The following is a 17,354-nucleotide window of genomic DNA, read 5'->3' on the forward strand; positions in this document are numbered from 1 at the left end:
TACACGCGCCCCGCCCCCTCCTCCGGCTCCAGCCGCGCTCTGTCGTCACCAAACGCTTTCCGTTAAGTAACTCAAAGAGGCGGAAGCAGCCGCCTATACCTAGCCAACAAATCCGATCCCTCTACAGGCGAGACAGGCTCGGCCCGCGTCTGTCCAACTTACCTAGGCGTCCCCGAGAAGGCGCTGCTACCTCTCACACTAATATATCGCTCGCCTCCGACTCCTGAACCACCAGCTCAGACTACGCGGCTTCCTCACAAACTCAAACCGAAAGCAACGATATCTCGCGCATAACATGCGTCATCAACACATGACACCGACCCCGGCCTTGCTCCCGTCAGCGGCAGGATGGTCGAAGGGCTCCGCAGCACAGCGCCACCTGCTGCACTGGAGGATCAGCATTCCCCGTTTCCATAGTAGCGCACGATAAACAGCACCGATCAAAGCTTCATTCACTCACTGTCAAACTCAGCTATATTTTTAATGAAAGTCCATTGAAACGATGGTTTATAGTCTGCAAAAGCAAACTTATGTCTCCAATATTTCCAAGGTGCAGAGGAGATTTATCGGAATGGTCGCAGGGATGAGGGACTTCAGTTATAAAGAGACACTCGGAATTGTTCTTCGGGCAGAGAAGGGGAGTTTAATTGGGGTTCCCAACCCTCCCGCTTTGGGCGGGAGCCTCCCGAGTGTTGCTGCTGGCGGCTCATGGTAAAACGGACCTTGTGTACGCAGATTTCCCCCAACACTGCCATGATTTGCGTATTGCTGCTCCCCCTGCTATTTGAAAACATATAGCACTTCATTTCTTTCTGACAAGATGATCGGGACGAATGGAGATTGCCCAGAAACTTTGGGCTCAATCTTCTGTGCCCGCCACCCCGAAAAAAAAATGACGGCCTGCCCATGCGGGGCGCATATTGCCGAACCACCTCAATTTTCCCTGCGGCAGCTTATTTGAATAGCCAGGGCGGCCCTCCCCCTCCCGCCCGATCAGGTGGAGAAGGCGGGCTGTCCGTCCTCGGCAATGGCGTCAGCTGCCTGTGCGCAGGCGCTGTTGCCATTTTTTAAAGTACGTCAGCCCGACTGCGAGATTTAAATAGTTAAACATAAAGTGTAAAGAAAAAATAAATACACTTATTTTGCGCCTCTTCACCCAACCATTACATTAATTATTTGTCCTTCCCCCCCCAAAAAAACTTACCTTTACAATTTGCCCCCCCTCCCCCCGCAAACTGCACAAACTTTCAAATCCAAACCTTCCCACCATCCCCTACACCAGTGCTGTTATTTTGATCCCGTTTCCCCGCCCCCACCCCCCCCCCCCCCACACTGATAACCTTATCTCCTCCCCTCTCCCCACCAGTGTGGCGCCTCATTTCCCCAAATGGTGATCCAAAGACACAGGAGTGCCGGCCATTAGGCCGAAGATCGGAGCGGGAACTCAGGCAGCGACGTAAGTATCATTAATTCATTCATTTCCATTTATTTAAATATTCAAATACAGGTCCTGTCGCCGAGCGGCCGGGGGAGGGGGGGCGCCGCGCCGCGCCGCCATGAGGCCTCGCCACCACCTGTAATATCAGGCCGGGCTCTCCCGGGGTTGGGATGCATGGCGGCCCTCTCCTGGAGGCATCTTCAGAACCCCCAGCACCCCCTCCCTGCCATGGAGCCCAATTCTTGGAGAACTAAATCCAGCCCTCTTTGTGTCCTGAGATAGCAACTGGGGGAGGGAGAGAGAAAAAACACAAACTGAGGAGGAAGGGAGAGAGAGAAAAATACAAACTGGGGAGGGAAGGAGAGAGTTCTGATGAAAGATCATCAACCTGAATCTTAACTCTTGTTTCTATCTCCATAAATGGCTGCCAGACCTGCTGAGTATTTCCAGCACTCCAACATTTATGTTAGAGAGAAACACAAACTGGTATAGCCACGTTTAAGAGGCATCTTGACAAATCCATGAATAGGATGGGAATAGAGGGATACGGTCCCCGGAAGTGCAGAAAGTTTTAGTTTAGGCAGGCATCAAGATCGGCGCAGGCTTGGAGAGCCGAATGGCCTGTTCCTGTGCTGTACTGTTCTTTGTTCTTGGTGAGGGAGGGAGACAGAAACACAAACTGGGGCAAGAGGGAGAAGGAAACACAACCTAAGCATTGGCTGGCTAATTGACAGTGGAAACATCATAACAAATACCTGTTCTCACTTGATATCGAAACAATAGTATTTTCCAACAAATGCCACTGGAGAAATTAGGAATCTTGGCTGACTTTTTCCCTCCCTAGCCTAGTAGTTTTTCAGCCAATAGTGGTGTCCCACTGCCATCTTGGATGATATCAACACTGTTCAGAGATGAAACCTTGGATCTGTCTGGTTCTGTAGCACACTAGGTGGTGTTAAATGAAATGTAATCTATTTATATATGATTTCACATCTTGGAAATGCCTTCAGTCCTTGTTTTTTTAGAAATGTTTTATCTATTATTTTGCAATTACTTTACAAGTGCATTGTCATGGTAACATACATAGTTTATACATATTGCACCATCTTTGCATTGCATAGAGACCCAGGCTTTTCTATCATAATGTCAATCATAGACCGTCGTTTTAATGAAATAATGTTGGTGTTATGATTGGAAAACCTAGGTTAATGTGCAAGATAACTGAATTATAATAAGAGGTGGTATGTGCACAACTTTAACAACATTTGTGCTAAATTACAGTGCATTTGCTTGGAGAGTGTGTTAAAGGATTTGTATCATCATATTTGGTTGTATCTCACAACTAAGTCCTTGTTACCTCCTTGGCTGTTATGCACCTTTTGTTTTTGCTTATTACTAGGCTCTGTGGAGCAGCCAGTTACTTGAAATAATATTCTTCCTCTTGTGGGTCTGACAGGAAAAGAAGCTCACCGGCTTCCATTAAAGTTGCATCGGAAAAATTTGAAAACCAATTAAAATAAAGGAGACTTCTCTCACCATTGTGGAATATTTCCTCTTGTCTGAACTACACTCCATCTTAAAGGATTGTTGTCAGCGCTATTCTGGAATAGTTCTTTCTCTTCTCTAGTTAATTACCTTATATAAATTAATTAACCTTCTGTACAATTAAAACTCCTGGAGCTGGGCGGGGTCACTAATATTCAAACATCAAACGTACTGCTATTTGTAAATGACTTAATTATAATGATTATACTTAATCTGACACTTCTGATCTCATAAAGCAAATTTAGAGATCAATCATGTACTCAAAACAAGTGTCTGCCTTTTTTTGCTAAGTATCTTTAATTAGAACATTTGGAGAAATGACTGTGCCCGATCAAGTTCACGTACTTAGTATTTATTTTCAAAGCTTATGAATTGTAATCCTATAAGGTGAATGATGGGGGAGTGTGACCTGTCGCCACCTGGTCATAATTGTTCTGAGCATGTGAGTCTGTCTGTGACATTACATTCTGTAATGGAGCATAACCAATTCATTTAGTCTTGTGAGAAAAGCTTCTGATAAGTTTCTCCCTCCAAAGACTGAAAGATAGTTCTTTGCATACTTATTACATTAGTTAATATAAAATACATTAAAAGTAACTGAAAATAGTAATGAATATGATTTTGTTTTATAGGAAACCAAGAGTAATTAAAAACTGGACTGAACTTCCAAAGATCGTTATGATCAGGTGAGGCGGGGTCACAAGGCTGCCCCCCTAGTCCTTCTTGTTTGACTACAACAGGGTTTATTCCTTTTTAAATGGATGGATGTGCTTACCACTTCAGTGAGTGTCTTACTTTTTCCCTTTGTTGTGATGATAAAAGAACCAATCGGACAGGTTTTCTTGAGTTTAAACAAGAAAGAGGTGAGTTTAGAACATAGAACAGTACAGCACAGTACAGGCCCTTCGGTCCACGATGTTGTGCCGAACCTTTAACCTACTCTAAGATCAAACTAACTACCTACCCTTCATTCTACTATCATCCATGTACCTATCCAAGAGTCGCTTAAATGTCCCTAATGTATCTGCTTCTACTACCACCGCTGGCAGCGCATTCCACGCACCCACCACTCTCTGTGTAGAGATCCTACCTCTGACATCTCCCCGAAACCTTCCTCCAATCACCTTAAAATTATGCCCACTGGTGATAGCCCTTTCCACCCTGGGAAAAAGTCTCTGACTATCCACTCTATCTATGCCTCTCATCATCTTGTACCCCTCTATCAAGTCACCTCTGATCCTTCTTCGCTCCAATGAGAAAAGCCCTAGCTCCCTCAATCTTTCTTCGTAAGACATGCCCTCCAGGCCAGGCAGCATCCTGGTAAATCTCCTCTGCACCCTCTCAAAAGCTTCCATATCCTTCCTATAATGAGGGACCAGAACTGAACACAATATTCCAAGTGTGGTCGAAGCAGGGCCTTATAGAGCTGCAGCATAACCTCGTGGCTCTTAAACTCAATCCCCCTGTTAACGAAAACCAACACACCATATGCCTTCTTAACAACCCTATCAACTTGGGGGGCAACTTTGAGCGATCTATGGACATGGACCCCAAGATCCCTCTGTTCCTCCACACTACCAAGAATCCTGTCTTTAAGCCTGTATTCTGCATTCAAATTCGACTTTCCAAAATGAATCACTTCACACTTTTCCAGGTTGAACTCCATCTGCCACTTCTCAGCCCAGCTCTGCATCCTGTCAATGTCCCGTTGCAACCTACAACAGCCTTCCACACTATCCACAACTCCAGCAACCTTCGTGTCATCAGCAAACTTGCTAACCCAGCCTTCCACTTCCTCATCCAAGTCATTTATAAAAATCACAAAGAGCAGAGGTCCCAGAACAGATCCCTGCGGAACACCACTGGTCACCGAGCTCCATGCTGAATACTTTCCACCTACTACCACTCTCTGACTTCTATGGGCCAGCCAACTTTGTATCCAGACAGCCAACTTCCCCTGTATCCCATGCCTCCTCACTTTCTGAATGAGCCTACCATGGGGAACCTTTTCAAACGCCTTGCTAAAATCCATATACACCACATCCACTGCACTTCCTTCATCAATATGTTTTGTCACATCTTCAAAGAATTTAAGAAGGCTTGTGAGGCATGACCTGCCCCACACAAAGCCATGCTGACTGTCTCTAATCAAACCATGCTTTTCCAAATAATCATAAATCCTTTCTCTCAGAATCCTCTCCAATAATTTGCCCACTACCGACGTAAGACTGACTGGTCTATAATTCCCAGGGTTATCCCTATTCCCTTTCTTGAACAAGGGAACAACATTTGCCACCCTCCAATCATCCGGCACTACTCCAGTGGACAGTGAAGACGCAAAGATCATCGCCAAAGGCGCAGCAATCTCTTCCCTCGCTTCCCGTAATATCCTTGGGTATATCCCGTCTGGCCCCGGGGACTTATCTGTCCTCATATCATTCAAAATTTCCAGCACATCCTCCCTCTTAACCTCAACCTGTTCGAGCATATCAGCCTGTTCCACGCTGTCCTCACAAACGACCAGGTCCCTCTCATTAGTGAATACTGAAGCAAAGTATTCATTTAGGACCTCCCCTACCTCCTCCGACTCCAGGCACAAGTTCCCTCCACTATCCCTGATCGGCCCTACCCTCACTCTGGCCATCCTCTTGTGTGTCACATAAGTGTAGAACGCCTTGGGATTTTCCTTAATCCTACCCGCCAAGACTTTTTCATGTCCCCTTCTAGCTCTCCTAAGTCCATTCTTCAGTTCCTTCCTGGCTACCTTGTAACCCTCTAGAGCCCTGTCTGATCCTTGCTTCCTCAACCTTAAGTAAGCTTCCTTCTTCCTCTTGACTAGCTGTTCCACATCTCTTGTCATCAAAGGTTCCTTCACCCTACCATCCCTTCCCTGCCTCATCGGGACAAACCTATCCAGCAGTCGCAGCAAGTGCTCCCTAAACAACCTCCACATTTCTGTCGTGTATTTCCCTGAGAACATCTGTTCCCAGTTAATGCTCCCCAGTTCCTGCCTAATAGCATTGTAATTCCCCCTCCCCCAATTAAATATTTTCCCATCCCGTCTGCTCCTGTCCCTCTCCATGACTATAGTAAAGGTCAGGGAGTTGTGATCACTATCACCGAAATGCTCTCCCACCGAGAGATCTGCCACCTGGCCCGGTTCGTTGCCAAGCACCGTCCAACATAGCCTCCCCTCTAGTCGGCCTATCTACATATTGAGTCAGGAAACCTTCCTGGACACACCTGACAAAAACTGCTCCATCCAAACTATTTGCACTAAGGAGGTTCCAATCAATATTAGGGAAGTTGAAGTCACCCATGACAACAACCCTGTTACTTCTGCACCTTTCCAAAATCTGCCTCCCAATCTGTTCCTCCATGTCTCTGTTGCTATTGGGGGGTCTGTAGAAAACTCCCAACAAAGTGACTGCTCCTTTCCCGTTTCTGACTTCCACCCATAATGACTCAGTAGACAAACCCTCCTCGACGACCTCCCTTTCTGCAGCTGTGATACTAGCCCTGATTAGCAATGCCACTCCCCCATCTCTTTTACCTCCCTCCCTATTCCTTTTGAAACATCTAAACCCCGGAACATCCAACATCCATTCCTGCCCCTGTGATATCCACGTTTCCGTAATGGCCACAACATCATAGCTCCAAGTACTGATCCATGCTTTAAGTTCATCACCCTTATTTCTGATACTTCTTGCGTTAAAATAGACAAACTTCAACCCATCATACTGGCTGCAACTTTGTCGTGTCAATTGTCTGACCTTCCTCACAGACTCTCTGCACTCGGTATCTGCCTGTTCAACAGCTACCCCATCCACTGATCCGTAGCTCCGGTTCCCATCCCCCTGCCAAACTAGTTTAAACCCTCCCGAAGAGCTCTAGCAAACCTCCCGCCCAGGATATTGGTGCCCCTCCAGTTCAGATGCAACCCGTCCTCCTTGTACAGGTCCCAGAATCAACTTGCCCCCGCCCCCACTGGGACCCGGGCTAGAAATTGCTCAAGATCAGAGTAGAATCCCTCTTTGACTTCGACTGTTGCATCTAGGGTAGGAGCAAAAGCACTGATGACAGTGGCATACCCGTTCTTCTTTAGGGAGAGCCGGAGGGTCATGAGACGTCCCGCAAGTAGAATCACTGAGATGCCAGACAAGCTCGTTCTTAATGGCAAAGCCCATCCCATGAAGGCGTTGTTCCTCTTCTGGCTAGCCCTTCCAGAAAAAGGTATACCTGCCCCCTTGTTCCTTGAGTTGGCCTTCTCCAAAAACAGAAACAGAAATGTTGCCACAAGAAAATTAACATTGAAGGTCTCGAGGATCCCCGAAAGGCAGGTCTCCTCGGCCTCATAAGCAACCTCTCAACTTCCAGTTAACATGAGCAACATGTCCACAATGCCTGGTCCACTCCAAAGTCTGTAATCAGCACCTGCAAAGAGATTCTTGACTTCTCTTCCAGGAAATATAGTAACTGGTTTGACTAGAATGAGCTAATTGGACATAAGCACAAAGGTTCGTAGACTGGAAGCACAATGACATTTCAGGAGAAAAGCAGCTGGCCTAAGGGCAGCGGTGCAATTTATTTTATTTAGAGATACAGCACTGAAACAGGCCCTTCGGCCCACCGAGTCTGTGCTGACCATGAACCACCCATTTATACTAATCCTACACTAATCCCATACTCCTACCACATCCCCACCTTCCCTATATTCCCCTCCCACCTACCTATACTAGGGGCAATTTATAATGGCCAATTTACCTATCAACCTGCAAGTCTTTGACTGTGGGAGGAAACCGAAGCACCTGGCGAAAACCCATGCGGTCACAGGGAGAACTTGCAAACAGGCAGTACCCAGAATTGAACCCGGGTCGCTGGAGCTGTGGTGCTAACCACTGCGCCACTGTGCCGCCCAATAAAAATAACAATAAAAAAACTTGTGACATAAAGTACAAATGGTGTGTGGAAAGAAAATGGAGATTCAACAGCTTGCGAACAACCACAACATGCGTGGATTCTTCAGCACTGTCAAGTCTGTCTACTGACCAAACACTCAAGGGCCCACCCTGCTGAGAACCAAGAACAGAGGAGAGTTCATCAAGGACAGATCGGCAGTCAGCATTCACTGGAGAGAACATTTCGTAGAACTCCTCAGTCAAGACTCTGTCTTTGACCAAGTGTCCTTGATCCCATCCCTTAGTACGCTACCTGGCTCAGTCTTGGTGCTACCCTGAATCAGAAGCAAGTTGGACAAGCCATCCATCAGCTTAAAAAAACAACAAGGCCTCTGGAGCAGATGGACTTACTGTTGAAATCCTGAAACATGGCAGTGATACATTCCTGGCAATTGCACAACCTCATATCCCTTATCTGGGAAGAGGAGCACATGCCATGATTGTGACCATTTTCAAGAAAGGAGACAAATCCGATCATGCTAGTTACAGGAGGGTCTCTTTGCTGTCTGCCACAGGGAAGATCATTGCAAGGATTCTGCTCAACTCCTTCCAGTGGCTGAAGAACTCCTCCCAGAGTCGCAATGTGGATTTCGCCAACTGAGAAGCACTACAGATATGATCTTCACAGCATGGCAGATCCAAGAAAAATGCAGGGAGCAGCACCAACCACTGTACATGGCCTTTTTTGACCTCACAAAAGCCTTTAATTCCATCAATTATGAGAAGTTATGGAGAATCCTCTTCATGTTTGGCTGCCCTCAGAAATTTGTCACTATCTTTCGCCTACTACATGATGCCATGCATGCAATAATTCTTGCCAATGGGACCACCACAGTCCCTATCTCAGTGAAGACGGGTGTCAAACAAGACCATGTCATCGCACCAACCCTCTTCTCCATCTTTCTCGCCGCAATTTTCCACCTCACCTCCAGCAAGTTCCTCACAGGAGTGGAGATAACCTACATGACTGACAGGAAATTATTCAACCTCCGTCACCTCCACTCCAAAACAAAGATCACTCCAACTTCAGTCATTGAGCTTCAGTACGTGGACAACACTTGTGTATGTGCTCACTCAGAGACTGAGCTCCAAGTCATCGTTGACTCCTTCACCGAAACAGACGAGAGGACAGGCATTACTTTAAACATCAGGAAAACTAAGGTCATCTTCCAACTGATTCCTGCAGCTCAACATCATCCTCCATTGATCACGATCCACGATGAGACTCTGGAAAACATGGATCAGTTTCCATATCTCGGGAGTCTCCTCTCAGTAAAGGCAGACATAGATGATGAAATCCACCACTGGCTTCAATGTGCCAGCTGTGCCTTTGGCCGACTGAAGAAGAGAGTATTCGAGGACCGGGACCTCAAACCTGGCACTAAGTTCATGATGAACCGGGCAGCAGTGTTCCCTGCGCTCCTATATGCTTCGGAGACTTGTACAATCTATAGCAGGCACCTCAAGGCACTAGAGAAATACCACCAACGCTGTCTCCGCAAAATCCTTCATATTCGTTGTCTAGAATAGGCTGTCTAATGTCAACATCCTCTCCCAAACCAACATTCCCAGCATCGAGGTGTGAATCACCCAAAACTAGCTTCACTGGACGGGCCACATCACTCACATGCCTGACATCAGGCTCCCGAAGTAATTGCTCTACCCTGAACTTCGCTGCAGCACAGGAGGACAGAGGAAATGCTTTAGGGACGTTCTCAAGGCGTCCCTGAACATACCCACCAACTCATGGGAGTCCCTGTTCTTCGACCACTCAAAGTGAAGAACGTGCATTCAGGAAGGTACTGAACACCTCATGAGATTTCGACAGAAGTCAAGTCCAGGCAGTGGAAGGAACACACAGCCTCCCAAGTAACTCACCTATCAAACTCTTCAAACAGCACCTGCCCCACATGTGGTTGTGTCTGCGGTTCACGCATTGCACTCATTAGCTGTGTTAGAACGTACTGAACAGGAGTGAAAGCAAGTCATCCTCAGTCCCGAGAGGCTGCCTAAGAAGAAGATTATAAGGAAATTTTCTGAAACTTTTCTTCATGTACTTACGATGACATAATAGTTGTCCAATAGCTATCCAATTCGACTTCATGTTTTACACTTTTAAACTAGACAGCTGCAAAATTTTTCTCAATTTTTGTGTAAGAATTATGTGTCTCATATTACTTCTCCACTCGGACACCCACAGACAAATGTCAGCGTTCCTGCTCCCAGCCATTTTCCTCAGAACAGGGGGAACCCGGCAACCTGCTCGACTTGGAGATGAAGCTAATGATTGTTGTTAATGAGCTCATTACCAGCTTGTTGAGGACCAGTTTGGGATTTTGGTGGGGGCGCAAGGGTTGCACGCTGAATCAGGGACAGACCAGGTGCATGAAAGGGGCAACACAGCGGAGAGCTAGTCATGGCCGCACTATGATATCAGGTGAGCCAATAAAAGTGGTCGTCGACAGTGCTATCAAGCGGCACTTGCTCAGCAATGACCTACTCACTGACGCTCAGTTTGGGTTCTGCCAGGGCCACTCAGCTCCTGACCTCATAACATTGCCTGACTTTGCCCCTGCCTCTGCTCATATGCTGTTAAAATCCTCATTCATGTCTTTGTTATTTCTGGACTTGACTATTCCAATGCAGTCCTAGTTGGTCTCCCACATTATACCCTCTGTAAACACGAGGGCATCCAAAACTCCACTGTCTGTGTCCTTACTCGCAACAAGTCCCATTCACCTATCACCCCTTTGTTTGCTGACCTACATTGGCTGCTGGTCAAGCAACACCTTGATTTTAAAATTTTCATTCTTGTTTTCAAATCCTTTCATAGCCTTGCCCCTCCCTATCTCTGTGATCTCCTCCAGCCCCACAACCCTCCAAGTTATCTGCACTCATCTAATTCTGGCCTCTTGAGTATCCCCAATTTTAATTGCTCTCCTATTAGTGGCCATGCTTTCAGCTGCCTAGGCCCTAAGCTCTGGCATTCATCCCTAAACCTCTCCAACTATCTAACTTTTTTTTTCCTTTAAGATGCTCCTTAAAACCTTCCTAATCAGAAATGTTATTCATGCTGGATGCTCACTTACTCAATGCTACTTCGGCTGATCCTCGAAATTTAGTCTGAATCAGCACATCTGTGTACTCTTGTGTTTTCTGTGCTGCAATCAACTTCCTATCGATGATGCCACAATCCCTTGAATTCTGTGTGCTTTAATTTTACCAACAGTCGTAGCATGCTAATGGAATGCTGCACGACTTCCACCTGACCAGAGGCCCAAATCAAACATTCACACTATGGCACCATAGGAAAATTCAAGAAATAATAATCACTATAAACATAATGAAAAGAGGGGATTTTCTAGATCAAGTAGTCTTCTTCTTCTTTGGCCTTGCAGGTGCTTATTCATTTCTTTTGAAAGCCACGACTGAATCTGCCCCTACCTCACTCAGGCAGTCCAGTCCAGATCCTAACCACTTACTGTCACTGTTGGTTCTTTTGCCAGTCCTCTGGTTCTTGACCCTTCTGCCAATAACAACAATAACTTATTTTTATGTAACATATTTAACATAATAAAATATCCCAAGGTGCTTTACAAGAGCCTCCAAAGGAGATATTAGGTTAGAAGACTGAAAGCTTGGCCAAAGTGATAGGTTTTAAGGAGTGTCTTAAAGGCAGAGAGGTGCAGGGAGGGTATTACAGAGCTTGGGGCCTAGGCAGCTGAAGATGCAACCATCAGTGGTGGGGAGCGATTAAAATCGGGGCTGTTCAAGAGGCCAGAATTAAAAGGAGCACAGCTATCTTGGAGCCTTGTGGGGCTGGAGGAGATTACAGAAATAGGGAGGGGCAAAGCCATGGAGGGATTTGAAAACAAGGACGGCACAGTGGCGCAGTGGTTAGCACCGCAGCCTCACAGCTCCAGGGACCCGGGTTCGATTCTGGGTACTGCCTGTGCGGAGTTTGCAAGTTCTCCCTGTGTCTGCGTGGGTTTCCTCCGGGTGCTCCGGTTTCCTCCCACATGCCAAAGACTTGCAGGTTGATAGGTTAATTGGCCATTATAAATTGCCCCTAGTATAGGTAGGTGGTAGAGAAATATATAGGGACAGGTGGGGATGTGGTAGGAATATGGGATTAGTGTAGGATTAGTATAAATGGGTGGTTGATGGTCGGCACAGACTCGGTGGGCCGAAGGGCCTGTTTCAGTGCTGTATCTCTAAATTTAAAAAAATTTTTATGATCCTTTGGATATGGAGGCTGATGGGGTGGAAAGTGAGGACAAGGGGAACCCTGTCGCGGTTCTGGGAGGGAGAGGAAGGGGTGAGGGTAGAGTTGCGGGAAATGGGCCGGACACGGTTGAGGGCCCTGTCAACCACAGTGGGGGGGAATCCTCGGTTGAGGAAAAAGACATATCAGAAGCGCTGTCATGGAAGGTAGTATCATCAGAGCAGATGCATCGGAGAGGGAGAAACTGGGAGAATGGAATGGAGTCCTTACAGGAGGCAGGGTGTGAAGAAGTGTAGTCGAGGTAGCTGTGGGAGTCGGTGGGCTTATAATGGATATTAGTAGACAGCCTATCACCAGTGATGGAGACAGAGAAGTCGAGGAGGGAGGGGAAGTATCGGAGATGGACCATGTAAAGGTGAGAGAAGGGTGGAAATTAGAAGCAAAGTTGATAAAAATGAAGATTCACTAGAATGAAAAAGTTTTAGAAAAGCTGTCAAGTGAATCAGCGTTGATTCTATAAGCGAATCTATTCCCTCCAGAGTTTCTGCACAGTCTAGCTTGAATGTGCATGCCACCGCACAAAGGTAGACTCAAGGAAAGAGCGGTTATAATGTTGCTACGCAACTTAAACCCTAAACAAGGACTTTGTCATGGAACAAGACTGGTAGTTAGGAAGCAGTTTTCATTGATGATAGATGCTGAAATTATAACAGACAGATTTTAAGGAAATGGACTGTTTATTCCTTGAATAATATTGAGCCTATCAGATGTAAATCTGCCTTTTCAACTCAGGAGAAAACTGTTCTCAATTAGACTTTCATATTTAATGGCAATAAACAAGTCACAAAGCCAGACTCCTGACAAAATTTGTATTTATATTCCTTGGCCTGTTTTCACACATGGACGGTTTAATGTAGCTTTTTCCAGAGTGAGAAGTTTTGATTCTGTTAAGATCCTAATTTGACCACAAATGTTTCTCTGTTTTATTATATTGCAATATTTTATCTTTCTTCCTCTTTATTGCAAATCTAAAGTAAAATAATATGTGTTGATCATATTATTTATTTTCTCTGATATTATTCACCCTATTAGAATCAGAACTAAAATCATCAAAGAAAACGGCACTTTTTGAACATATCAGCTCCGATTGAACTGCTTCACTGCAATTCTCTCTTCATGAAGGAAATAGTATCAAGTCTTGTCGTGCTTTTAATTCTAAATTCAAACATTGTGCATACACACATAGTTAGAATACTTACACTTCTGCTTTTCGGTCAATGGCTACTGTGTCTAGACTTGTAATGATATGAATATTTTTGCCAGGTGCTTTCGATTTCAATTGTTTTTGAACTGTTGTCAGCGTTACTGCTCAACAAAGTTGTTTTGTTCATGTTATTGTTACTATCGTTATATTTTGTTCCCTATTATGACAATGTACTACTTGGGTGCTATGGCATTGGAAGGATGAATGAGAATGGCCCGAGACTGCTTGAGTTGTGTACCTATCATAACCTCTGCATCACCAACTCGTTCTTTCATACTAAACCCTGTTACCAGGTTTCTTGGAGGCACCCAAGATCACGTCGTTGGCACCAGCTGGACCTCATCGTCACAAGGCGAGCCTCTTTAAACAATGTTCAAATCACACGCAGCTTCCACAGTGCGGTCTGCGACACCGACCACTCCCTGGTGTGCGGCAAGATTAGACTCAAATCAAGGAAGCTGCATCACTCCAAGCAGAAGGGCCGCCCGCGCATCAACACTAGCAGAATTTCTCATTCACAGCTGTTACATCAGTTTCGAAATTCACTTGAAAAAGCCCTTCAAAACACTCCTACAGGGGATGCAGAGACCAAGTGGGCCCACATCAGAGACGCCATCTTTGACTCAGCAATGACCACCTATGGCAAACGTGTGAAGCAGAATGCAGACTGATTTCAATCTCACTTTGAAGAGCTGGAACCTGTCATAGCTGCTAAGCACATTGCACTGCTGAACTACAAGAAAACCCCCAGTGAGTTAACATCCGTAGCACTTAAAGCAGCCAGAAGCGGTGCACAAAGAACAGCCAGGCGCTGTGCAAATGACTACTGGCAACATCTATGCAGTCATATTCAACTGGCCTCTGACACCGGAAATATCAGAGGAATGGATGATGGCATTAAGAGAGCTTTTGGGCCAACCATCAAGAAGGTCGCCCCCCTCAAATCTAAATCAGGGGACACAATCACTGACCAACGCAAGCAAATGGAACGCTGGGTGGAGCACTACCTGGAACTGTACTCCAGGGAAAAGCTTTCAATCATAAGTTGTATCAAATAATTGTCTCTGCCATTTTGCCACACTTAACCAATTCCATCATTTCATCCACTCCTCCCATGCCATCCCCTCCCTTCCAATGCAATACCCATCCCATGCCATTCCATGTTTCCCATGCCATTTCTCTCATGCTATCCCCATCCTATTCCTTCCATCCCTCCCATGCCATCACTATCCTGTTCTTGCCATCCCCATCCCTTCCATCAATCCTACCCCATCCCTTACGGACACAATCCCTCCAACCATGGTAACTTTACTTTTGGTCTCCCCTTATATTTCGCTATTCTTGTTCGCCACTAACTCCCCTCAATCCCCGGCAATGCCACTGTCATGCTAGGCCCCTACCTGCCAAGAATGAGGCACATTAATTTCGTCATGAACATTGATTTTAAACTGTTACTGGAGTGAAGAAAGGATTTGTTAAAAAGATCAGCTGTGGCTGGAAAATACATTTGCATGATAACAGACAGTGATTGGAAGGACAAAGGACCATTCCCTGACACATTCAACCCACAATGGACCTTGATCACCAGGTATTCTGTGTAAGAAGAGTTCTAGAGACTTCTAAGGTGATACAATCCAAGACATGGTCAGACCAGTTAGTCGCATGACTAACCTGCTTGGCAACCTGGGTTTTTCTGAATTGTACAAACAATTTGTACTGAGAGTGTCTGTTTGCTCTTGGATTGAGACGATCTCTCCTGTCTGCTCCCATCTCTTTCTCACAAGACTCTGAATCCACTGACGACACATGAACCCCAAGAGAGAAAAGTCTCCTACAGCGAACAAGGTTTAAGAGGAATACTGGGCCCCAACAAAAAGCAAAATCTACCTACGATCAAGGACTGTAACAAAATCTCTTCAGATATTGCCTCAAACCTTTTCACTGTATTTTTCTTCTGCTCTTTTCTGTCTCTATCTGCATGTGTGTATCCGTAGACGTTAACCAAATTCGAGTTGAGGTTTACGTTTAATAAAGTTCAACCTTTCTTCTTTAAACCTGAGAAAACCTGTTAGTGCTAGTTTCTTTGCCTTATTATTGGAAAGCGGTGAACAACGATTTACCAAGGGGAAGCTAAATACACGGTGTGTTTAAAATTAAACCCTGTTACAGTAAGACCAAGTGAATACTGAAAGGGAACCCTAGACCTCTTTCTCACCTGGTCGTAACAGCCACCAACAACCAGTGGCAGCCACACGTGCGTCATGAACTCCAGTCCTCCGCCAGGCACCGCCCACCAAATAAACCCTCCAACAGACGCACCCATTAAACTGACCAATAAAACCAGTCTTTTGGACAGACAAAATCTGACTTATTATTATAGATACTGCAGTATCTTCACTTCTGATCACAGCAACAATTAGAATTCTTTTCGCCTCATAGCTCAACGGGCAAATGCAGCATTTCAGCCATACAGAAAATCAGCATCTCTAGTGGAAAGAGGAGAGAAATTAAACTGCCTGCTCCTGATCACCATACAGTGTTCTCTGCTTGAGAGCACACTTATGTGAATATCAGGTGAGAACCAAATCAGACTTGTCTGTGATATGTCCCATAGTGGAACAGCCTGCCATTAAAACAATCATTATTTTAATGCTGGCAGTAGTCCATTTATTCTTGGTGAGATACTGCCAGCATTAAAATAAAACCAGTTGGGACAACCAGCTTTCACTCTCAAAGCTCACACAATAAGAATGGCTTCTTTGGCAGGGTACTGGGGGAACTGACACTGCTCATGGAACATATCGCAGCATAGTAATTGCATTCAAGAGAGTAGGGTTAAGAGATGGGGAGGGGGAAGAAGTCTCTTTAAAAAGAATTCATTTTGCTTTTGTTACAGCCAGCTGAGGAGGAGGGGTCACAGTCACCTCTCTTGCCCTTCCTCTTATTTGACCACAACAGGAGTTTATTCCTTTTTCAACAGTGTACTTACCACATCAGTGAGTTTTTTTCCCCATTCTTTCATGGGATGTGGGCATCGCTGGCGAGGCCAGCATTGGTTGCACATCCCTAATTGCGCTTGATAACTGAGTGGCTTACTAGGCCATTTCAGAGGGTAGATAAGAGTCAACCACATTGCTGTGGGTATGGAGTCACATGTAGAGCAGACCAGGTAAGGGTGGCAGATTTCCTTCCCGAAAGGACATTAGTGAACCAGATGAGCTTTTACGACAATCGATGACTGTTTCATGGTGCCATTACTGATAAAGCTTTCAATACTGATACTAGCTTTCAATTGCAGATTTTTAATTAATTGAATTTAAATTCCACCAGTTACCATGGTGGGATTTGATCCTGTGTCCCCAGGGCATTCAGCCTGGGCCTTTGGATTTTTTTCAGGTTGTTTTTCTTCAGGTTTGCACTTGCTGCTGTTCAATATTCAGTGTATTCACACCTAATCTGTACTAATGCTTTGTCTTTCAACACACCATTAACATATTGTTTGCCTTTTCTCCGTGACCTTTTGGTCAGCTATGTGGCCTGGTCCAATCTGCACCTTCTCCTTTGTTATCTCTTGCCCCACCCCCACCTCACTTGTTTATAATCTGTGACTTTTCTAATATTTGTCAGTTCCGAAGAAGGGTCACTGACCCGAAACGTTAACTCTGCTTCTCTTTCCACAGATGCTGCCAGACCTGCTGAGTGATTCCAGCATTTCTTGCCTTTGGATTACTAGTCCAGTGCCATTACCACTGTGCCACCATCTCCCCTCACTTGAATGTTTTTTTTTCTTGGTATGGAGTATCACATGAAAGATTCCCTTGTGTCATAGAAGAATCTGAGCAATGAAACTTTAGAAATACAAGCAAGGACTTTTATTATGACATAATGCACACATTCACTCTTGAATGAACATCCTTTTGATTC

General features: G+C 45.4%; 1 protein-coding gene across 3 annotated transcripts in view; it reads right to left on the bottom strand.

Moving 5' to 3' along the window:
* The window catches only part of atg5 (ATG5 autophagy related 5 homolog (S. cerevisiae)), a 289,336-nt gene extending 288,990 nt beyond the window's left edge, over nt 1-346 (bottom strand). For 2 of the 3 annotated variants that reach the window (XM_068027020.1, XM_068027015.1), the window contains exon 1: nt 163-345. The gene's annotated coding sequence lies outside the window, so the exon portion shown is untranslated. Of the gene's footprint in view, nt 1-162 lie in introns of all 3 variants that reach the window. The other variant, XM_068027007.1, reaches the window with a different exon arrangement.
* Nucleotides 347-17,354: the final 17,008 nt, after the last annotated feature.

This window comes from Heterodontus francisci, chromosome 3 (genome assembly GCF_036365525.1).
Source record: "Heterodontus francisci isolate sHetFra1 chromosome 3, sHetFra1.hap1, whole genome shotgun sequence".
NCBI classification, from domain to species: Eukaryota; Metazoa; Chordata; class Chondrichthyes; order Heterodontiformes; family Heterodontidae; genus Heterodontus; species Heterodontus francisci.